Source organism: Aulonocara sp. 'chitande type north' Nkhata Bay, linkage group LG22, assembly GCF_057382095.1.
Source record: "Aulonocara sp. 'chitande type north' Nkhata Bay isolate Kocher_YH1m ecotype deep benthic linkage group LG22, A_spYH_male_GT1.1, whole genome shotgun sequence".
NCBI classification, from domain to species: domain Eukaryota; kingdom Metazoa; phylum Chordata; class Actinopteri; order Cichliformes; family Cichlidae; genus Aulonocara; species Aulonocara sp. 'chitande type north' Nkhata Bay.
The window spans coordinates 2,196,209-2,220,112 of NC_141364.1; the positions used below are offsets into that span (position 1 = coordinate 2,196,209).

A 23,904-nucleotide genomic window follows, 5' to 3' on the forward strand; every position below is an offset into this window, starting at 1 on the left:
GAGTTCATGCAATCCAAAGGGGAAGACACATCTCTGCTGGAGGACACTGAGTGGACACTTGACCTTGCGTTTTTAACAGACATTACTGGGAAACTGAACCATTTGAACTGTGAGCTGCAAGGCAAAGGTAAGACTGTTGCTGACATGATAAGTGCTTTAAATGGATTTAAAGCCCAGATGAACATTTTCTCTGTGCATTTACAGAGAAAAAAGGTGCTGCACTTTCCCTCTGTGCAGATGGTGCTGAAAGACAATGCTTCTGCATCTGAGACTTTTGACAAAGTTGCAGAAAAGTACACTCAAGTCATAAACCGACTTGGTCAAGAGTTTGAGAACAGGTTTTGTGACCTTGATCAGCTTGAGCCATGTGTCTCATTTGTTTCCAATCCTTTCATGAATGTGGACACAACATGCATTGCTGAACAACTAAGTTCAATGTTCAGCTTGGATGCTGGACAGGTGGAAATCGAAACTGGAACATTGCAAAATGACGTCCACCTCAAAGCCTATCTGGGTGCACCAAACTTTTGGTGCCTTGTTGACACAGAAAAGTACAGTGGTGTGTGCACAGCAGCTATGAAGGTTGCCAGCCTGTTTGGTTCAACCTATCTTTGTGAATCAGCCTTTTCTGACATGAACTTCATCAAGAACAAACACAGAACACGCCTCTCCGATGCACATCTGCAAGACTCACTCAGAGTTGCAGTGTCAAGTTATACCCCAGATTACAACACACTGGTGAACAGCATGCAATGCCAGGTTTCCCACTAACAGACAAAGAAAGCCATATTAGATGTTCTCAGTGGCAACATTACAGTGTCATGTCAAAGTTGAATTTAATTATTGAAAAACAAATGTGTTTGTTAAGTGTAACATGTGACAATTTGCTTTAAAATGCTGCCAATTTGGTGAAAAGTTCTGTAAAATTTGAAAGTTGATTTTTTGTATGTTACATACATACAAAAATCATGTATGTAACAGTGCATGATTGTTAAAATTTGTTAGTGGTAAGTGAAAATGTTGTAGAAGTGATCACTTCAAAATGTAAATACTTGCAGAGATATATAGAAATAAAGCGTTGCATATTGATATTTATGTTTCCTACCTTGTTTCCTAATTGCATTCTTTATAATTATGGTGAAAAAGAATTAACATAATTAGTGTCCGTACATAGATGAATATCATTAATTATTAATGATAACACATAATTAAGTTAAACTGAGGAAATTTGTTATTTGAGAAGTGTGTGTCAAACCGGTAGCCCTTCACATTAATTGGTACCCAAGAAGTAGCTCTCACTTTCAAAAAGGTTGGTGACCCCTGCTTTAGTGCAATAAAAATCAAAGTAATGTCCATGTAGACTGCTCCATGATTTTCTACCTCCACACAAACTGAAATCAGCTGACTGTAGTGAAATGAGGAGGACTCAGGACGACTGAAGAACATTTGTAACGCAAGTAACTGTAACTGTGATTACTGAAGTTAGCGACGTGTTACTATGTCGCACCCAACCACACATACTTCCTAGGCGGATGTCAAAGAAGTTCAACAGGAATGACTCTGCTGGCGTCGAGGATTTAGGCTTAATGTTTGCAGTGTTATAGGTGTGGCCTCTTTGATCGACAGGTGGATACCGATACAAGCCCTGCAACTCAGCTAACTGAAGATGGAACTGCCAGGAAACGATGAAGAGCTTAGAAAAGGCGACCCCCGAAAAAGAAGGAGATCTGACGAACCGCGAGGCTCGCTGTGAGGTTACTGCACCAACAGACCATCCACCGTACCTGAGAGACGCACCTGCACAGTCTGCTCTTCTGTTTCCAGCAAGCTAACATGGCGGCCGTGACATCCACTCACACTCAGACTGAGAGATAAAATAAACAGCTGTCAGAGACGAGGGAGGAAGGGGAGGAGGGGGGTCTTCAGTTTGCATGATGGCGCACAAACACTTGACTTACATGAAGACAATAACAGCAGCTGATATTTATGCCTTCACATGATGACTGATGATGGTTCCATTTTGTTTTTAACTGATGCTCCAACTTTTCTCCCTCCAAAAAAGTAATATTTTCAGTTTCCACTCGTTCCTCTTGAATTTTTTATGAGCAAATTGACAATGCCTAAAAAATAAAATTGCTGGTAAACAGCACACTTAAAGTCACTCGTTATTATCCGTCTGCTTTCTAAACATCCTGAATCTAAACGAAGTGAAATATTTAAACAGAGAACACCGTGTTTCTCCTCTTTTTGAACGTCGGCACTAAATGGAAAATTCTTTCAGAGCCGTCCATCACGTCTGCAGATTTCTCTGACATCCTGACAAAAAGCGAAACATAATTAAAGTGCATTTGTGGAGTCTCCTGGCGACAGGTCGGCGGGGTTCAGGTTAATGAGGTTAATATTCACTGAGAGTACAGTTTGTTTTCGTGTGTGAGGAAGAGCAGCGAGTACCCGGTGTTCTTCTGCTCCATAATGAGAGCGTTAACCTGCTCTGGAAATGTTTGACTTCCAGGTGTTTGTGCTGATGAGCTCGTTCAGGTTCCCGCCGCACGGATGCCGGCGCTCCAGCCGCTCGGGGTTGGAGGTTTGAGAGGGTTTCCTCGCGCGAGCTCTGCAGCTATTTTAATCAAAATAAAGTGATTAGGAATATGCAAATCGAGCCATTTGCTAATTGTCGCAGCCAATCCCTCCCCGTCTGCGGCTCTGAATAAAGCTGAAATTGGGGGGAAAAAAATCTCATTGTGGGAGCAGAATAAGCGCCGCCGGTCACGCCGATGCTGGAGGGTCAAAGGTGTCGCGGCGGCCGCGCTCACGCCGAGCGTCCTTGAGCGAGAAGCTGAACTCCGTCTCCGTCCTCCCCGCGGCCCCATCACCTCTGACCGCGGAAAAAAACCCAGGAAACAAAAGGTGGATCATCACGAGTCACATTTCAGATGAAACGGTTTGAAATTTTCTCTGAAGCGCCACAAAAATCTCCCGTACAACGACCCGCTGAGCGTCTTCTAACGCTCGGGCCGCCGCTGAGACGCGGCGACCGACTTTATTTACCGAGCCGTTTGTGTAATTTTGGCCGAGAGCGGCGGGGAGCACACAGCAGAGGACGGCCCTGAACGGTGGCTGGGTTTAATCACACACACACACTGAGAAACACACACGTGTACACATTAATATGCATGCACAAGCAATGGGAAGCACGCAGGGATGCTCACACACACACACACACACACACACACACACACACACACACACACACACGTTAAGCCGCTCACTCTAATAGGCTAAGCTTTACTCCATTTGGTTAAATGTTTTGTTTAAGAAGAGCTACACCAGTGGAAGGAGGGAAGGAGTGAGGAGGAAGAGGAGGGTGGGTGGGTGGGTTGGTGGGGGGTTAATGGTGAGGGACTCTGGGTGGAGGAGAGGAGGAGGAGTAAGGAATTAGGTGAGAGGAGAGAAATAAAAGGAGGGACGGTGTGAAGAGGATTTTGAGAGGGAAATGAAGAAGGGAGGGAGGATGAAGGAATGAAATAAGGGCAGAAGGAAGGAATGAGGAAAGGAGGACATGACTGAATGGAGAAATTAGGAAAGGGGAAATAAAATAAGCATGGAGGAAAGGTTGGAAAAAAGAGAGGAAGGTGGGAAGCAAGGAAAGGTAGGAAAGGAAAGAAAGGTTTAATGAGAAGCACAAGGAGAAATGAAATAAGGATAAATGGAAGGAAGGAAGAAAGGGTGGGAGGTAGGAAAGAGGATATGATATAGTAATGTGAAAAAGAACGAAGGAAAAGGGGTTAGGGAGGGAATTAGGAATGAAGGAGGAAGGCAAATTAAATAATGTTGGAGGAAGAAAAGAAGGGAAAAAGGTGGGGAAAAGGATTTAGTTGCAAAGGTGTGAAGGAATAAAGGAAAACAGGTTTAATGAGCAAGGTGGGAAGGTGAGGAAGCGACGAGGGCAAAGGGGAATGAAATGGGCATGAAGGAAGCGAAAAAAAGGAAAGAAGGAGGTAATAAACAGGAAGAGAATAAAATGAGTAACAGCTGAGGAAAAGGTAGGTAAGTAAGGATGAAGAGCAGGAAGAGACGATCCAAACGGACGTGAGAAATGGAAAGGAAGACAAGGAAGAAGGAAGTGTGGGATGAAAGGAAGGATGGAAGAAAGGGAGGAAGATGATTTTGTCTAAAGTGAGGAAAGGACGAAAACGGGGTTTATGGAAGAAGGGACACAGCTGCAAAGAAGGAAATAAGGAAGAAGGAGGCGACTGAGGAGACTGAGAGAAAGGAAGGAATCACTTTCAAATGAGGAAAAGAAACGGGATGCAGGGAAAATAAATGAAGAGCAAAGAAAGAGAGAAAAGTGAGGAGGGATGAAGTTGGATATAAATATGACTGAAAGGAGGAAGAAGGCAGGAAGAATCCAAATGAACATAATATATGGAAAAGAGGAGGAAAAGAGAGGGAGACAATGGGATGGAAAAGAGCAAAGGAAAGGAGGCAACAAGGAAGAAAAAAGTAGCGAGGGGAGGAAGAAGAAACAAAGGAAGGAACGAGAGAAAAGAGGGGAAGAAGTTAGAGACGAAGGAGAGAGATGGAGGAATGTAGGGAGGCGAAAGGAAAGGAAGTAAGGAAAGAAGGAAGGAGGTGTGTCACAAGAGAAAAGAGGAGCGAGGGAGGAGACGAGGGATGAGGACGAAGGGATGGAAGGAGGAGAAGTGTTGGGCTGGAAGGCCAAATAATGGAGCAGCTCATCTCATGGTGAATTTGAATGGAGGCTGAATTAATTTAAATCTCATCACGGCCCGCCCTCTAATACCTTATCAGTTCTGCACGGAGACAAGGGACGTAATCGCATTAGACCCGCCACTCTGCTCTACTGCGCTGTGCTGCGCGCGCACACACACACACACACACACACGCTACCTGTGCTGGTATGAGCCGCTCTGACACAAACACACATTGCTGTTGTCACGGCGCTGGTGGGTGTGCACGCGACTTCACGCTGTGTGTGCACGTGCATTAAATCCAATACACACACACGGTGTGAAGACATGCCCCGTAAGTACCAACCAGCAGGACACCATGCATGTAACACACACACACACACACACACACACACACACACACACAAGCAGCTCTATCTTTGCCAGAAGATCCAACAACATCCCCCAAACCTAAACGTTATTCCAGGCTGAATCCTGAAGCCACGTCTGGATCCTCAAACCGCTGCTTTGAGACCAAAATGTCTTCAGTCCACAGATGTCCTCACTGTAAACATGTAAGTCTCCGTCTTTACAGCTACAAACACACACGTTCAATTTTACCTTCACGAGGATCTTTGACTCGCAGAGCTCCTTCACCCTGAGGCAGAGTCTGCACCTGCAAACGGCCCTTTGAGGACAAAATGTCCTGACGCAAAGGTTTAAACTGCTGCTTAGTCCTCAGAAGGACAACTGCTGCAGTTCTGTCTGCGTAAGGACCCCCTGTGGCTCAGAGGCCTAAAAGTCAGGAAGACAGAGATCCAACACAGAAACACACATCATCATGTCTATCTTTCTGAGCACCTCTGACCATCAGACCCCCCGCAGACCTAAACCTGAACTCTGAACCCTCAAACGCACCACAGTGTCCTCACGTTACACAGATGTCCTCACTGCACAGGTTTAAAATTCCATGCAGTTTTCAGAAAGACAGACAAGTACACACACACACACACACACACAGAAACAAATGTCTCAGACACACACAGCATGCAAATGCACACCCATGGGTGCTACAACACACATTCACCATGGAGACCCACTGACAAATGGGTGTAAAAACAAACACACACACACACACACACACACACACACACACACACACACACACACACACACACACACACACACACACACACACAGCCCTATGGGGCCGGACTAACAGAGCAGCCTTCCAGTTACCTTCTAGGGGAAAAGGCTCATGGGAAGTTATGCACTCGGCTGTTGACATTGGCTGCGGTGAGACGAGCAGCTTTACAGTGCTGACTCCTCATACTCACGCTGAAATGTACACACACACCTCGGCCGTGGCCAAAACCTCACAGTCACATGCACACACCACGTGCGCGCGCGCACACACACACTCCAAACAAGATGGCGGGTGAGTTATAGGGTCCTCACACGAACTCACACTCCAAACAAGATGGCTGGGAAAGTGTGCAAAGGTTTTCCATCATCGTGGATTTCAGGGGCGACTGATAAGAAGAGGACAACTCCACCCAGAGACGCAGATAGCGCTGATTTAAGAGGCGTTTCTTGGCCGCATCGTTTGGCAGATGTGAAACTCCTGCAGCGAGCGTAGAGGACGTGACGCATAGAAGCACGCGGTCACATTTCAGAGTCAGGACGTCCCTTTTAACAACGGTAGCTTCATGTATTTGACAAAAGAGGCACAAAACTGATCAAATATTCAGACACCAGACTGCTCATTAACATAAACAGGAAGTAGGAAACACCCACAAAACGACCTCTGAAGGAGGTTACCCGAATTCGTTTTTGGTCTGGAGGTCCTGCTGGCCTCTCGGTTTCATTTGTAGATATTCTTAATCGATTTGCAGCCTGACTGTATCCACACAGGTATTGGTTTATTACTGCATACAGCCGGATGAATCCCTTAAAGCCGTCTTCTAGGCCTCCAATTCGACCAGGTTGCCCAAAAACTGCCAAAGATATGCGATTCATGCTTTTCTTCCTGCCATTAACGGCTGACTCATTACAGGACAGCCCCCGTCTTATTTTGAAAGTCCGATGGCTGCTAACAACCTCTCAAGCAGGACTAGGTCTAGGCCTCTCCATGGTTGGATGAGCTCCAGCTCCACCCTTTTCCACAGTAATCCTTCCTCCTGCTCTGGAGCTGGAGGGTCATTGTTCCGAACTGACCGAGGCTGCAGAGCAAAGACCTCCATCCGCAGTCCAAGTCGGTGGAGTTGGGGTTGGTGAATGAGTGCGATTATGAAAACCAGCTGATTATAATACTCCGTCTTTCATTCATCATGAAGTACTTCGTAGCTGAAACAGCTGTGGAGACCTTCGTTATTAAAGAAAGCCTCTCATGAAAAGCTCGTTTCTGTTTTCTCATGTGTTCAGGACTTTGAGAGTTTTTCTCGTCTTCTCAGAGATCTGTTGGTCGGTTTGTTTTTCATTCCTGTAGGTAACCAGACAAACATACAGCGATGCTGAAAGCCGACATTGTTTGTGCGATTCCAGCTCCAAACATTTTCGGGTTTTTGGTGTCGGACTCTCAGGATCAACAAACAAAGGCTGGACTTGTATCAATACCGGGCCTTGTATGTTCAAACTCGATGGCCCTCGGTATGTCATACCTGTGTAATCCTATTCTACTCGTGTGCCTGAGGGGAATTTTTGTGGTCTTCTCACAGATCTTGAGTTGCATTTTTGGACCACGGTGGTCGGTTTTGGCGTGTTTGTTTTTCATTCCTGTGGGCGATTGGACAAACATGAAGGGTCGTGACTTCCTCTTGAAGTTTGAAGGCTGAAATTCTTTCAGTGTAATAGATGGTGAGATCAGGTTTTGGTGTTGGACCCGCAGAATGAACAAACAGAGTTTACGTAATATCCATCAGTCAGAGCAGAGGTGTGACGTTTCTTTGTTCTTTGAATCAAACCGAGGGACGGCGTTTTGCCAAAGGTAGAAACACTCGTGCTCCGGTAAAGACCGGCCGGGTTACCACACTTCCTAAACCGTCTTTCAAAGACACAACACGTGGTGACAAATGCACTCTTCACATGAAGCCTTCTCCTGGGTTCATTGATTCTTATACTGAGAAGCAACAGTATGAGGCTTTTGAGTTGGCAGCAACTTAAAACAGCTTCATGGTTCTACTGGAGGTCTCTTCCTGTTAAAGGGAGTTCTTCTTCCCACTATCACCAAGTGGTGTTCACAGGAGAGATTTTCCTTCAATATCACAGTGCCTTGAGACAACTGTAGCTGTGCTATTTGGAAAAAACAAAAACTGACTTCTTCCATTGAAAACAGCCATTTGGTCTCTGAGTTGTAAACAGAGACCCAGACCTCACCACGGGGACGATCCTCAACACGAATGCCGGGTCAGTCAGGAATCGATGTTTGCTTTCTGTTCAGGTTTGGTGGTGCAAGTGGTCAAAACGGGACTTTCACCCAGTAAACATAATATAGAAGTGCAGAGGTGCACGAGGAGACGACCTATAAGCAGAGATAAGCCAAAGTTAGAGCACTTCGCTCTCGCTCTGCAGGCCTACTTGTTGTTCCTAGAGTATTTAAAAGTAGAATGGGAGGCAGAGCCTTCAGTTTTCAGGCCCCTCTTCTGTGGAACCAGCTTCCAGTTTGGATTCAGGAGACAGACACTATCTCTACTTTCAAGATTAGGCTTCAAACTTTCCTTTTTGCTAAAGCATATAGTTAGGGCTGGACCAGGTGACCCTGAATCCTCCCTTAGTTATGCTGCAATAGACGTAGGCTGCCGGGGATTCCCATGATGCACTGAGTTTTTCCTTTCCAGTCACCTTTCTCACTCACTATGTGTTAACAGACCTCTCTGCACTGAATCATATCTGTTATTAACCTCTGTCTCTCTTCCACAGCATGTCTTTATCCTGTCTTCCTTCTGTCTCCCCAACCAATCACAGCAGATGGCCCCGCCCCTCCCTGAGCCTGGTTCTGCCGGAGGTTTCTTCCTCAGTTCAGTGGTTGCTAAAAACCCCACCAGCCGGACTAGGTGACGTTGTGGCAGTTCACATTATATTTCCGCTGCCTCTCCACAGAGTCCATCGTCCAAAGGTTGGATGAGCTCCAGCTCCACCCTTTTCCAAAGGAGGTGGAGTTGGGGTTGGTGAATGAGTGTGATTATGAAAACCAGCTGATTATAATACTCCGTCTTTCATTCATCATGAAGTACTTCATAGCTGAAACATGATTATTTTTATCATTATTATTACTTTGATGGATGAATACACAGAACGTTGTGATTGCTAAATAATAAAATCAATGGACGGGGGGACTACAGCACTGTACATACTGTAAATAAACTATAATGCTGAAGCTCAATCACAGATGGTGTCAGAATGGCAAAGTAAAAAAGTAAAACTTTTATCGGACCGATAAGGAATATTCCAAATACTTTTTGCAAATATCAATACGACTGAGAGCAGAGATGGTGACTCTAAGCACTTTAACTAGATTAGCTCCAAAACAACTCTAACAACATGTTTGCAGCACCAAAAGATGCCTAACAGGGGGGTGTACGTCTAAGAGTGGACAGGGAGAAAAGGCAAGGTCACCACAGTTTTTTAACCTTTTTCACAAACTAAATTGTACGGCACAGCTAATTATAATTTGTGAAGAAATGTCACATCAAGCCACGAGGCAGGGTTAGCAAAAAAATTAATGACTGTTAGCCTTGAAGCAAATTATTCTAATGCTGAGGGGAGAAAACAGTGATTTCATTTCTTTATATTGGAGCAAAATCCAAAAGCGAGTCGAGGTCAATCCAGAAATCACCAATTTACCTCTGAAGTTCTTTTTCTGAGCAACTAAATGTGACACGAGTGCAACAGGCAGAGTAAACCTCTCAAACTACCAACTCGAAAAACAACTAACGAGGAAGAAGTCAAAGTTCAGGGAACAAGCTCTGCTCAGACTCTCCGGTAAAGAGGAAACAGCAAACAGGAAGTGATGAGTTTAAGCTCCTGTATTTATTCCCCCTCTCACAGCACATCGTTCCATGCCGGGAACGCGACGCTGGACCTTTAATAACCGATGAAAGATGGGCTACAATGCCAAAGAGCAGCTGAGCCGGAGAATTCCTTCAGATTCCTCGAAGAAGGCAAAGTGTTGGAGGGAAAAAAAGTCCGTCTTCATCAAGAGCAGATGTTCCAGCTTTCTTTTCATTCATGTATTTATTTCCATCGTTTTCTCCAAATAAGAGAGAAACTTTCTGAACAACACACCCTCACATGAAACATGTGGTAATAATACGATTAATGTGCAAATTTACTTTTTGTTATGTTTGAAAATGAAATATGGAAAGGCGGTCCCTTTGTGAACTATGCAGCTCCAAAAAGCCTTTAAGCCTGTTTTAGAGCCTAGTTTTGACTTGGCAGCACAGTTTCTGCTTCTTTTCTTCCTGATTTTGTGTAACGCAGCGGATCAGGTAACACAAGACCTGCGTCCACATATGTGGACATCACATTTTTGGTTATTTAGGCCCAAATACTCAATTTTGCTGTACAAGGGCCTGATATCCACTTACGAGGACATTAACCTGCTACTGTTCTGTCGAAATTTTAAACTAATATCCTCATTTTTGGCTCTCACTTTTCTTAGAAACAAAAGTCAGCTAAAACAAAAAAATCTGGTAATTGTTTGTTTTTACATTGATCGGGCAGCAATCAGCCCAAACATCAAAGGGAAATCTAAAATGCTGCTGTGGAAGAGTTCGAGTCTCAGGAGGTTAAAGAGGAGAAACTGTGCTGCCTCTAAAACAAAAGGTGTAGCAACGACAGATAAACAGAAATAAGGAGACCAAAGTCCACAAGCACCTTATCAGATACACGATCCAAAAATACAACCCCCTTTGCGGCAGGCCGAGTGCATGCCCGATTACCATCATTAGCATGAGCCAGCTTCTCCACTCAGGAGGGTTGGAGAGTTTTGGTCCAGCTGAAGGGAGACGAGGAGCTCTTCTTTCTGTCGGTGGTGGGTCACCTGTAGCACTTGTTGGTTTTAGTTCGCAAAACACAGAGATCAATTTTCACACTTTTTAAATCCCTTCCTGTCAGTCAGATCGCCCCCTGCAGACCTGACTTAGACACCAACCACATAAAGCCTGCAGCTCGAGACCTCCACCCATCTGTACCAGCACAGTCCTCTTTCCGGGTGGATTCTCTCATGATATTCTCAGTACGTTTCCAGCCATCTTAAGCACAGATGTTCTACTGCACAATTACATATCTGCAGGGTCGGCCAAGCCGCCCGTCGAGGAAGACGGTCTAATCATGGCGCACAGGTCAAAGCTGAGAAGGGGGCGGGGCTAACAGAAACTACAGCACCCAAACAATCTACTTGGAGACCTTGAAGGAAACTTAAACGACGTGTTGCACAAGAGAGAAAGAAAGTGTTTGGATTAGACGGCCGTCAGTCAGAGCCTTTGATGTGTCATGCTCTCATAATCCCCACCGGCAGCTGCAACAATAAAGTACAGGTGCTGCCAACTTTCCTGGCATACCTGGTGTTGTCTTGCTTTAGGGGAAGACTTTATATACACTAGAGCACGCAGTTATACTGGACCTGACATCAGTGCCACAGAGTTCTCCTCGGCCCTCTGCTCTGACCCAACATCACAGAGGAAAAAAAGATGCTCTCAAAATACTGTTTCACTTGGAATTTGAGTAGTAAATTCCTGTGGCGGCATCATTTAAAACGCATTAGACGGCACATATTTTAAGGATTACCGCACTGGCTCAAGTGTAAATACAAGCTTCCAAGAAAGAGCGGAGAAGAAGGAGGAGGAGGGAAAGCTCACATCTCCAAGCTGGCAGGTGAGGATATTCTGAGGTTGGAAAATTTTCATCAAAACCAGATGAACCTTCGAAGGTGTCGTAGAGCGAGGCCGGCTGCTTGTTTACTGGGCGGAGGGGCGTAAAAACCACCGATTCTTCCTCGAGTCCGCCGAATCCTGTCGAACGGCTCACACGCAGCGAAAACACATGTGCATGACCTAATGAACCAGCCAATAACGAGCGCGTACAAGCTCGTCAAACTGTGGGTTTGCACTGCGGTTTACTCTCCATCCAGAAAAGCTGCTGGCAGCGCTCTGCGCGTTTAAACAGCGGACGCACGTCAGCGCGCCCGATGCGCTCGGATTACAAAACGGTTTCTAGGAAAGCAGCAGTTCGAAACTCACATTTTTCAGGAATAACTACAAGTCACTGACAGTTACTTTACTGTATTTTATTACCAGCGTCCACTCGATGTAATCTGCAGATCAGCCACAAACAAGCGGTTAAAGTTGATGAAAAAAATTTGGCTCTGATGTATCGTTGTATGACCGTTTGGTTCCTTTTAGTTGCCAGAAAATTTAATTCATTTTTGATTTCTTTCCATCCCTGTACCAGCTGATAATAATCCAACATGGAGGAAGTATATTGTAATGAAATCTAAAACGCATAGCTGAAACGATCCAGTTTCCTTAATTAACCATTATCTTCTGCTAATGTGGTTAAATTACTTGTAAAACCTGACTGACATCAAAGACGCCGAACACGCCGAGGCATCCACAGCCCCAAACGTCTGCGTCAGACTGCAGCGTGTGGCTGTGCAGTCTCTATGAACATGGATGCAGCCGTTAGGGCCCGATCGGCTGCTTTGTTTGTTTGGAGATTAGAGGTTTAACTGCCTTCTTTCTGCTGCTGATGTTTACAATTGTATGTTCTGAATGCTGAGAATATTGTCTGACTTTTCCTAATTCTCATCATCTGTTGGTACACACTTCATTCTACATGTAATCGTATTAAATGGTTTTCCACAGCAGATGGGGTTTGAGTGGGAGGTTCTTTTTTTAGTTTGAATGCATTTTTGACATTTTACTATCTGTGCGGTTTGAAAATAAAGCCTCCGTTCGCCGCGGTATGGTTCGCCTCCAACGGAGCTGGACTGATTGATTGGCAAACGAAGAAAACAATCGCACATATTTGATGCCATTTAGTTATTGTGATTCACATTTTGTGAAGGGGACAATGTGCTTTGGTAGGAAAATAACTCCAAGGATGCAGCAGCTCTGTGTGTGAGCGATCAGACGTCACAGCGGAGATCTGAATGAAAAACCGAAGAACCCCGGGTCACACCCTGCTCTGAACTGGACCGTGACTGGATGAACTTCATGTTCAGTGAATCAGACTTAAAACTAACGATGTTAGACTGAGATCCAAGCTATCGCCAGTGATGATCCCACGGATGAGGACCTGCAATCGAGGGATCAAAGACAATAATCACACTAAACGACCCACATTTTTATCACTACTTTATTTTCCTGTTATTTTACTGCACGTCTGGACTCGGGACGTTCCCAGCGACTAATTTCTAAATGAGGAAAAAAGTTGGACGACTTCTACGAGTAAACCTAACAAACACTGAGATATTTTAAAAAGTTACATTTGAGGACTTTTTAATAGACTGCCAAAAACCATTAATGACATTGATCTTCAGTAATGGACGGTACGTTAAATACTGTGAGGCAGCTCACGCTGTGCATTCAGAACACTGCAGCTTATACTGCGAGCAGACATCGCACCTCGAAGCGAAAGGTAGCCACTGTTCAGACAGAGCTCATTACCTCATCTCATCATTCTTTCGCCTTCAAAACTAACTAACGGTAACAGGTTTAACGGAATGATCAGGCCTAGATTAACAGACTTATGCTGATTTTCTATGACGATGTCAGGACTGCAGCGCCACCTGGTGGCAGCGAGCCGCATAGCATAGCATCAATTAAAATGCTAACAGGGATAAACGACGCGTCCAGCACCGATGATTAGAAACGATTGGTTGACTAGTTGCAAACATCTGGCTTCGGTTTGTAGTTTCTTACTTTATTGCTACTTTACACCTTCAGATTCTTAACTTAATCGTCTCATAACACTAACCTTAAAGTTTGGAGAAACTATGAAAGTGGGTTTGAATTCACGATCTGTTTAAATGTTCTCCCCGTGTCTGTGTGGGTTCTCTCCAAAGTCCAAACACATGCAGTTTTGAGGTTAGATCAATTGGTGCATCTAAACTGTCCATAGGTGTCTGTCTGTCTGTGTGAGCCCGGTGACAGGCTGACCTGTCCTGGGTGTGCCCCGCCCTCTACCCTATGGTAGCTGGGCTAGGCTCCAGCCCCCCGGCCACCCTGAACGGAGGAGAATGGATGGATGCGAATATTTTTCATGTGTCAGTGAGAATGATTATTTCACAACTTGGGAGAACAAAAAACAAAAGCCTCCCCAAAACGCCGTGTTCTGTTTGCATAGGGTTAGGGTCGTCACCAACTATGACTTACACCTCGGAGGGTTAGCCGCCATCAGAGGCCACGAAAACAAAAACTGTGAGCGCGCGAGCTATTACCAACACGATCATAATTATGTTTTTTGCCATTATTGAGCAACTCAGACTGAGCGAAATTCAACATAAACTCTGGCTGAAAACACAGAAGCACACATCAGCACACCGGCAGCACGCAGGCAGGTCTAAACCCTGTGAGCCAATCAAGTGTCACTGACACGAGCAACGGCACGGGCGCTCAGGTACACTGACCTTTTCTTGCACTGCTCTCTTTAAACGTGTAGACACTCTGTGGTTAAAGACAAAAAGGTATTTTTAGGAACCGTTTCATTCCACAAAATCCAAACATCCAGCTTAATGAATCTTTTCCAGTTGACACTTCTGACATTTCCCAGACGGAAAGATAAATCAATCACAGAAACCGGGGCCCGACTCTACGGCAGGACTCCGGACTTCAGAGACACGCCTCCTCTCCAAAACCCAGCCCCAAACACACACACACGCACACACTCCTTTCTTTTGTAATAAAGCATCAGTTAATAAGAGATGGATTCTTGTTGGCCGAGCCGGTTGGAGACTGAGGAAGACGCTCTGGCTGCCAAATCAGTGTTTTCACAGCCTGAATCACAGCTTACCACGGATACTGGCCCAGGGAGGAGCGTGCACACACACACACTACACTACACTGGATACTGCAGGAGTGATACATGTGCACATACAGAAACAACCCTCAGATATAAGGAAGCCGTCCTCTTAGAAAGCGTCTACTGTGAAGCATGCATCTCACATAAACACACGAGGACTCCGACCTTCACCCCTGTACCCAACCTCCGCTGAATCTAACCCGAACCACTGGACACTTCGTCTCAGAGGTGGGAGAGCTCATAGATGCACACATACACCAGCCTGTGCTTGCTTACATACTGACGTTCTGTCGCTGGCTCACGTGTCCCCACATATGGCGATTTGTTAAATTACCCTTATGCCCACGGGGTAAGCTGACAGGTTATGTGTGAGTGAAAGTGAGCCTGATCAGCCTTTAGCAACAAAGAAAGTGAGAAGCACATTTTTGACACACTGCGATGTCGAGCACGCCCTGTCAAGCTTGTTGGCTTTGGACGGAGAAAATATCTGCCTGTGTTTAGGCTGCAGACCCGTTTGGTCACGGTTCAAGCGTAGGAACATGAGTTATTAGATTCTTGTGTGGGTTTAGAAAAGGCTCGTCATTTGGGTCAAATTACACCTCTTCAGCGCAGTAACCAGTGCGCTTAAACGTGACATCGCAGGCTCTCCTACAGTCATTAACATGTGCCGAGTTACGGCTGCGACACAGACGCCAAAGGTCACTTTGCTGCTTTGACAAAGCGCAGTATTGGACGCCGCAGTCGCCCCTTAAAACGGGCGATCTGAAGTTAGGAGGCGCGGCTGAAACGTCCTCGCTGCGATTACCTTGAGCTAAAATTGCTGCATGCGAACACGCACAGAGGTGTGCACGCTGAAACTCAGACAGGACACACAAAAGCACACAAACGCAGACAGTCACCTGCATTTTTTTTCTCCTCTCCCCACTCTGTGCAGTCTCATTCTCACACACACACACACACACGCGCACACACACACGCACACACACGCACACACACACGCACACACGCACACACACACGCACACACACACGCACACACACACGCACACACGCACACACACACACACACACACACACACACACACGCACACACGCACACACACACACACACACGCACACACACACACACACACGCACACACACACGCACGCACACACGCACACACACACACACACACACACACACACACACACACACACACACACACACTAAACTGTTCACATTGAGTGGAGAAGAACAACAGTCGCCATCAGAAGGCCTTCTTCTAGGAGCGAAATATCTCCCTCTCTCTCTCTCTCTCTCTCTCTCCCTTGCTCTCTCAGTCTCCGGCTACCTCTCTCGCCCTCTCTCTCTTTCTCCCCCTCTCAATCACTCCTCCGGTGCAGTTTGGGCTGTTTCCATGGCAACTCGCCGAGTCCCATGGTCGCTGGAGGGAGAGAGCGCTACCCCGCTCGTCCTGCCCAAAAAAAAAAAGGAAAAAAATCTGCTAAACACTCTTTCAAACTGTGGACTTCAATCTGTGTGTGTGTGTGTGTGTGTGTGTGTGTGTGTGTGTGTGTGTGTGTGTGTGTGTGTGTGTTTCCCAAATGACTGGAGTGGCCACAAAAAAAGAAAAAACACCAATTTCGGCGTGCGTCTGTCTGAGCCTTTGTCTTTGTGAGACAGAAACACATTCCTCTGAGCCGCCATCACCATTATAGATTATAGATTATAGATCCGCACACCCTCGCGTGCTTTCATCACACACATTATCGTCATTATCGACAGCCGAGCAGATCTAATTCACTTTGATCGATCGTCAGAATATGAAGCGATCGTATCGGCGTTATTAGAGGAGCCGCTCTGAGCTGAGATCTGGCTCTGATTTCACGTTCACGTGTGAATTTGTTTTGTCATCGCCGCTCTGTGTTTCTCTTCGGGGCCCCCGTGACGGTTTCACACCCCGACAACGAGAAGATTCTGGATTTCTTCTTGAAGCGTGCAGATAAATACATTTATCAGGGGGGAAAAAGACGACCAAAGGCAACGCAATTAAAGAAAATCAAAACTGCGGATCAAGCGCCTCCATAACAGACATGATTTCACACATAATGATCAATATTAAAATGTTAATGAGCACCCGTTACTGTGTCACACACGTCTCTAAAACACGCCGGCATTTTTGTGTTCTCACTCCACGAAGGCACAAGAAAGAAATAAGGACTGTGAGCGATTTCATTTTTATTCATTCATTCATTCGTTCATTCAACAGGCAGCCTGGGAGGAGGAGGAGGAGGGTAGAAGGGTGAAGAAAATGAAGAGGGAGGGAGGAAGGAGATGGAGGAGAGAGATGAAAAAAGGGGGGAAGAGAGAGGAGGATGAGGACGAGGGGGGAATGAAGCTGAAGATTAGGAGAGAGGGAGGAGAAAGGGGAAGAAAAAAGAAAGTGAGGAGAGGAGGAGGGAAAGGATTGAAATGATAAACAGGAAGAAGGTGTGAAAATGGAAAAGGAGGAAAAATGGAGTAAAGGTGGAGCAGAAACAGACTAAAAGCAGGCAGAAGGTGAGAAGAAGATTTTAGGAAATGAGAAGCAGCAGAAATGAAAAGGAAAAAGAGGAAAACACGGAAGATGAAGGATCCGAGGGACGCGAAGGAGAACTGGAGAGGAAGAGGAGGACATGACGAGAAGCTGAAGAACCAGAGGATGAAATAATGACACTGTGGAGGGAAGAAGAGCAGGGAAAGGAAAACATGGAAAACGAATGAAGCAGAAGAAAAAGAAGAAGGGAGGCGAAGACGTGAAGAAAGCAAAAACGACAGGAAACGGAAGAATAAAAATAAAAAAGGGAGAGAGGGGGAAGGAGGACTGCAGATAAACGACAAGGAGAGGAAGAAGGGAAAAGTGAGAAGAGCAGGAAAATGCTGTTGATGAGGAAGCAGAGAAATGACAAGAGCTGGTTAAAGGAAGAAGAACGAAAAAAGAGAAGGTGGACGTGAAGATGAAGATGAGGAAGAAAGAAGAGGAATGTGGAAAAGGAGGAAGGTGAGGATGACCAATAATATGAGAGAGAGGAAGAAAGGGAGGTTAGGAAAAGGAGAGAAATCCCCCCCTCCAACTTTCTCCACTTTCCTCCTCATCTCATCTCATCACTTTCCTCCCGCCTTTGTCTCATCATCTTCAGCCATTTACCTCCCTCCCCCCCTCCTCCCTCTTTGATTCGTTTTTCAAAAGCCTACCAAACTCCCGCGTCCTCCCGCAGCGTCTGTTTGTTTGTACATCAATAATTTCTGGTGACAAACGGCGGCCTTTTCATCGCTCACATGCCAACCTGAAGCCTGACACACTCACTTTCTTATTTCTCTTCATTTTCGCATCTCCCTTCCTTTCCCTTTGTGGAACGAGCGGTCGCGTCGACAGGTAGATGTCAGGCTTTCTTTTTCTGTTGTCTGTCGAGATAAATATTCCTCCTCCTCTTCCTCCTCCTCACAAAAAAATATCAGACAAAGAATAATAAAAAATGAAATAAATAAAAAAATACCTGGACTGCTTCGTGGAAAATTAAAGCAGTAACTTTTTTTATTAGAAAAAAAAATGTTGGTTTGCCAAAAGCTGAAGGTGTCTGAGCCAGGTCATGTGACCGAGGCTGTAGCTTTCTTTGGACGTCAGCGGGAACACACTGTCCAAGGACAAAAGCAAAGTGTGTGCAGTGCGTCTGTGGCTGCTTTGGTGTCACTATGGCTGAACGCGGCGCCAGCACAAACGCTAACTAAAGGAGCCTCGAGTCACGACTGGCCCGTCCATCAGCCCCGACCTCCTCGCTCACTACAGGCTTTCATCTCTGAATTCATTCTGACTGTTAGTGGTCGAGTCCCCGGACTTCGGGTTATATCTGACCCTAACGCTACCCCTACCTGACGGCGAACGGTGTTTTAACCACATCATCTCTGGGACCACCATCGTTGTAGGTCCACAAAGTTCACGTTTACCCAGTTTGGTGCAGATTCTGACCCCTCACCCCCTTCCAAAGGTCACGGCTGAAGGTCATCCCCCGACTTTGGGAGAGCACGTTTCATCAGAGCCTGCGTCCTGTCAAAGGGGGCGTGTCTAAACGGCCTTCATTTCATTTACTTTCAGATCTCACTCTCACTGGTGTAGCGACCGGTTAGCGACAGTCTGGTAACCATCAGTCGTTAGGAATAAATGATTATTAACTGACTGGTCGCATGCATAACCCAATCGGTTGGTGATTGATTGTTGTCGTCAGGTAAAAATGGTTGCAAGCACGTACACAAAGCTCGACCAAGGTCGCCCCCGAAGTGTTTGCAAATGCTCTGAAACAGCTCGTTAACCGATAGTGAAATCGTGAAGAGTGCAACACGCAGTGGAGTCTGTTTGCGTTGCTCAACAGCACAGCTCAGTGTTAGCTAGTTGACTCAAGTCTGCAGTCCGAGGAGTGTCTTTTGTTTGTTTTTACCAGAGACAGCCAGCAACCATTTCCATATTGGTTGGGGACATTTTTCCCTAGCAACCCATCTCCATGCCTGTGTGACTGAGGATTGGATTTAATTTGCTAAAACATAACGATGTACATGCTTTAAGAGGTTGCGCAGACTAAATCCTGTGCAGTCATTAAATATATATCAGTCATATCACACTTCTACATTCATATAGTTGAGTTCAAGCTCAAAACATCCTCTAAACGTTCATCTCTTTCAGACCTTTAGTGGAAGTTTGTGAAATTTTCCCATGCAGCCCAACAGAGAGTTTATGCTACTTTGCTAACCTTAGCTTGCTTGCTAAGTGTATTGGGAAAACTTTATGAAATATTAAACAGGTAATACAAAGGGAATTAAACTTTATCGTAAAAGCACTAGAAACAAATGTTTACTAATTATTATTAATTGTATACTTTATGTTTTGAATTAGTCTATAAACAAAATAATAGTTCATATCAGAGCCGCTGGTAGCCCAGACACTTTAGCATTATTTGGCTTTGGTCCATTTTCGGCATCGTCTACCTGGCATACGTCTGTGACCATCAGGGACTCTCAATTAGGGCTGGGCGATATGGCCTAAGACCCATATCACGGTATAATTTGAAGCATATGCGGTAACGATGTACATCACGATATATTCTTTTCTTCAGGTCCCAAAGTCAAACGAACACTGCAGCATCACTGAGAGTTAAAAACTGTCTAAATTATTTCATCTTTAATAAAATGATCATTGTTGCTGCTTTACCAGGTGTAACAATTAAGTTTAACATCCAGGCATCCATGAAAACAGAATTTATTAAATTCAACGGAGTTAGAAGTTAGCAGGAAGTTAGCTCGCTAGCTTCCACCTAAACATGATATAGCATGTTCTGACTGAGAGATTTCTGAAAAAATTCAAACGTACAGCTCTGCTATCACTTCCAACATAAATGAAGACAGAAAAATAAACAGCAGTGACGTTTGTTGGGTTACTGAAGTTGGGCTAGCTGCTATATAATGATGTGCTACGTGACCGCTAGCAAAACAGCTACATTAGCAAAACATTAGCACAGTGAAGCTGGAGGATGAACGCTGGACAAAAGTTAACGTGAGGGTTCCTGATGGTCAGGAACAAATGCAATCGCATGGCAGGATGCTGTAAACGGACCAAACTTCAGTCAGGAGAACAACTGAGATAATCCATCCACAATACGAAGTTAGTCATTAATATACTGCAACAACATGGGAATAGAGCAACTGCGAGAGAATTCAGCATTAATGAATCAATGGTAGGGAAGTGGAGAGAGCGCAGGTTTTGGCTTTCTCCATATTCCAAAAGTGCTTCGTCTCTTTGCCATTACTGCCGCCTGCATAATTTGCAGATGATGTTGTTTGCAGCCGCTGCAATGATTTTAACCAAAATAGGCGCAGCTGGATGACACCATCAACATGCACTATCGCGGTAGAGCGGTATAGTCAAAATCTCTACCGTTGGCCAGTTTATCCCTCATCTGCTCTCTGCTAATGTATTTATATTAGCCTAACCACAGCTCTGTAGCTAGCTGCCAGGCTAACTAACAACTCTCCTAACCCTCTGAACCTCTCTTCTACAACCAACCTGATAACAGTTTTTTTTAAACAATATTGAAGTCATGATATCTCATCTTTAGGTGAATGCTAGCAAGCTAACTGCCTGCTGCTAACTGCTTTCACAGATGTTATTGTGACATCCGGGAGGACAGCAACACCGGTGCTGAGAAAATACGAATTCTTCTTTGAGTTTGAAAGAAACGTTTGGACCAGGAAATGGTTAATCAGACACAATCAGACCTAAAACGTGGACACAGTCCATCTTGCATATACAGTCTATGCTTTCATGCCACGTGTTTGCTGGGAAGCTGGCAGCGCTGCTAATCTCGGTTTAAAAGTGCCCGTACGCAGCACGGCTTTAGTTGCACCGCAGATCAAATCATATTAAAAATAGCTCTGTACCTCTGAGGTTACACGCAGTAAATACATCAGCTGAGAGTCTGAAGATGTTTCAGGTGACGTGTTTCTCGTGTGGCTGCAGTGCGAGCGACTGCGGACGCACCAGCGTGCAGTTTTGTGGACCCGACGCGAATGCACGTCCCTCCCAGCTGTAATGGTAAAGAAAACAAGTGACATCCATTCAACCTCACCCCCACCAAATATCTGACACACATGCACACACGCACACACAGATTCGGCAGCCAACCAGAGAAAATAGTTTGGCTGCACATCCTGTACTGCTTGTTTAAGCTCCACACTGAGAAACACCAAACTCCCTCTCTCTCTCTCGCTCCGTCTCTTTGTCTCACTGTCTCTTTTTCACCCTATTTTGTTCTCTTTGTCCTTCTTTCTTTCACACACTTTACTTTCTCTCACACACACACACGCACACACACGCGCACACACACACACACACACGCACACGCACACGCACACACACGCACACACACACACACACGCACACGCACACGCACACACACGCACACGCACACACACGCACACACACACACACACACACACACACACACACACACACCTCTCCATGTGGACAAAGCCTTCATTCAGAGGAGGTTTTGGTCAAGCGGCTCGGCCTGCTGGTGAGACTGAGGAGCTGATCCAGATCTGACCGACTGATTACAAGATTTGCAGGATTTGTTTTGGTTTTTTCTAAGCATGGCCTAAATCAGGTGTTAAGCTGGCTGACTGGTTTTTCCGTGTTTGGCTGACTTGTTTTAAAACTGGTTTTTTGGTCATGATGTTTGAGGGATTCTTCTTTTTGGTGTGACTCACTGATCGTCCGTTTTTAAATATGACATTTAAATTTCAGGTCTAAGGTAAGAATGGGCGGAGTCACTGATCTAATTAACGGTTCCACACATGACTGACCCACGCTAAGGTTTAGGTCACCGCTCTCCCACCTGATAATCCTGTTTTCTAAGTCGGTTAGATCTTCCTGGTCACCCGATCTGTGTTGACAGATTTTCAGTTTGGCAGATGTATATTTGGAAAATCTTTATCTGTATGAATAGTTTCTTTTTCTTTTACTATCTTTTTAATCCAGGAAATTAAAAACAAACTACTCTGACTGAAGGCCGTCTTTATGCCGATGTCATATTCAGAAAAGCGTTGGTTTCTAACAACGAGCACCAAACCCCAGACAGTTCACACATATTGCCAATTTCCAACCTTTATCCCCATTTTGGCTTTTATAAAGCCAATAAAAGATTAAAATGACAGTTTTCTGGCTTTAAACTGTTTCTAGGCAGAGTTTTCAAACACACGTGGATGATTTGTTGAGTTTACTGACTGATTTCAAAACCAGCAGTGGATTTTCTCCGGTAAGAAGATTGGCGGGCAGATATTAGCGTTTGCTTTCTTCACTTTATCTGCCTGCTTCTTTCACTGCATGGCTGGCTGATTTCTCTGCTGGTTCCTCGTTTCTTTTCCACTTTTTCCAGTCCTTTCATTTTTGGTTTGGCTGACTTTGATGTCTGACTGGTTTATAAGATTTCACGGCGGCTCGTCTCCGTCTGGCAGACCAATATTCAGACTGATGTAGCTAATTGTTAGAATAAAACGGCTTCCTTTGTGCCTTGTTTACCATCGCGGTGAGCGGTTTGAGGCCTGACCGAGTCTTCAGATGACCGACAACGCGCTGCTGGATTTACACACCTCTGGTACGGAGCAGCGGACTCTCTCGCCCATCGAAGGCATTCTGGGGTCTGGCTTCAGGCTGGACTCCACTGATGTCCCAATTTTAGACTTGTTATTAAAGATGACCAGCCCCTCAGCTGTGCACCTCCACTTCTGTAAACTCGGTGGCCTCTTAGGTCCCTGCCAAAAACTCATCCGATGGTATCGGTTCCAAACTATTGCAGATTATTTCGTTCTATCAGCTAAATTCTCTAATAAGCTGACATACTGGTCTGTCCTTTTTATGGCAGCGCAGTGGTGCAGGGACTGACAACCAGCAGGTTAACCTGTCTGTAGGTGCGCATGTGGATGGGCGTCTGTCTCTCGGGGTTAGCCGTGCGATGGCCTGGCAACCTGCCGGCATCTAACCCGCCGCTCGCCCTATGGCAGCTGGGACGGGCTCCAGCCACCCTGAATGGATGCATTTGTTTTATTTTAATTAGATCTGACCTCGCTTGCTTTTAATTTGTCATTAATAAAGCAGCTCTGGAATTTGTTGTCAAAGGCGATACAGATAAATGCATGAGGATCATAATTCCACTGTTCTCACACGTGGATGCATGAAGCAGCGGTTTGTCCGTCTTGATGAATAATTTGAGGTTTAATTGTATTTGAATTTCACTCCCAGGTTTCCGGATCAGCTGAGCGGTTTTTTAACTGACGGCTGATTTTGAGTAAAATCAGGACATTTTTCACGTTTATTGTGTTGAGCTCCAGTCTGGGGTTATTTTGGGTTTCCCGGGTTTTCAGCTTTAGTGACTGATGATGTTTTTGATTGTCGTGTTTATTTTCCCAACTTTTCTCCTCTCTGATAACCGGAGCTCAGGTTCGACCGGCTGTTTTTCCGCTCTGGTTTCAATCTAACTCTGAGCCACCCGAATCGGACAAACCAGTCATAAGCGTGTTGACGGTTTCTGGAGTTTCCTGTCTGTGACAGACTGCTCCTCGATCTTACCGCCTGGTTCGTGTGTCTGTGATTAAAGTTGGGGGAACTATATGACGCTCGCTGTCGGACT

At 45.4% G+C, this 23,904-nt stretch overlaps 1 protein-coding gene across 6 annotated transcripts in view; it reads right to left on the bottom strand.

Moving 5' to 3' along the window:
* LOC147303159 (zinc fingers and homeoboxes protein 2-like) overlaps nucleotides 1-23,904 on the bottom strand; it is a 130,207-nt gene that overhangs the window by 50,307 nt on the left and 55,996 nt on the right. The window contains exon 3 of one of the 6 annotated variants that reach the window (XM_086279663.1): nucleotides 16,044-16,166. The exons of 4 other annotated variants lie outside the window; for them this stretch is intronic. The gene's annotated coding sequence lies outside the window, so the exon portion shown is untranslated. Of the gene's footprint in view, nucleotides 1-16,043; nucleotides 16,167-21,157; nucleotides 21,469-23,904 lie in introns of those variants that run through there. One more of the 6 variants, XM_086279666.1, reaches the window with a different exon arrangement.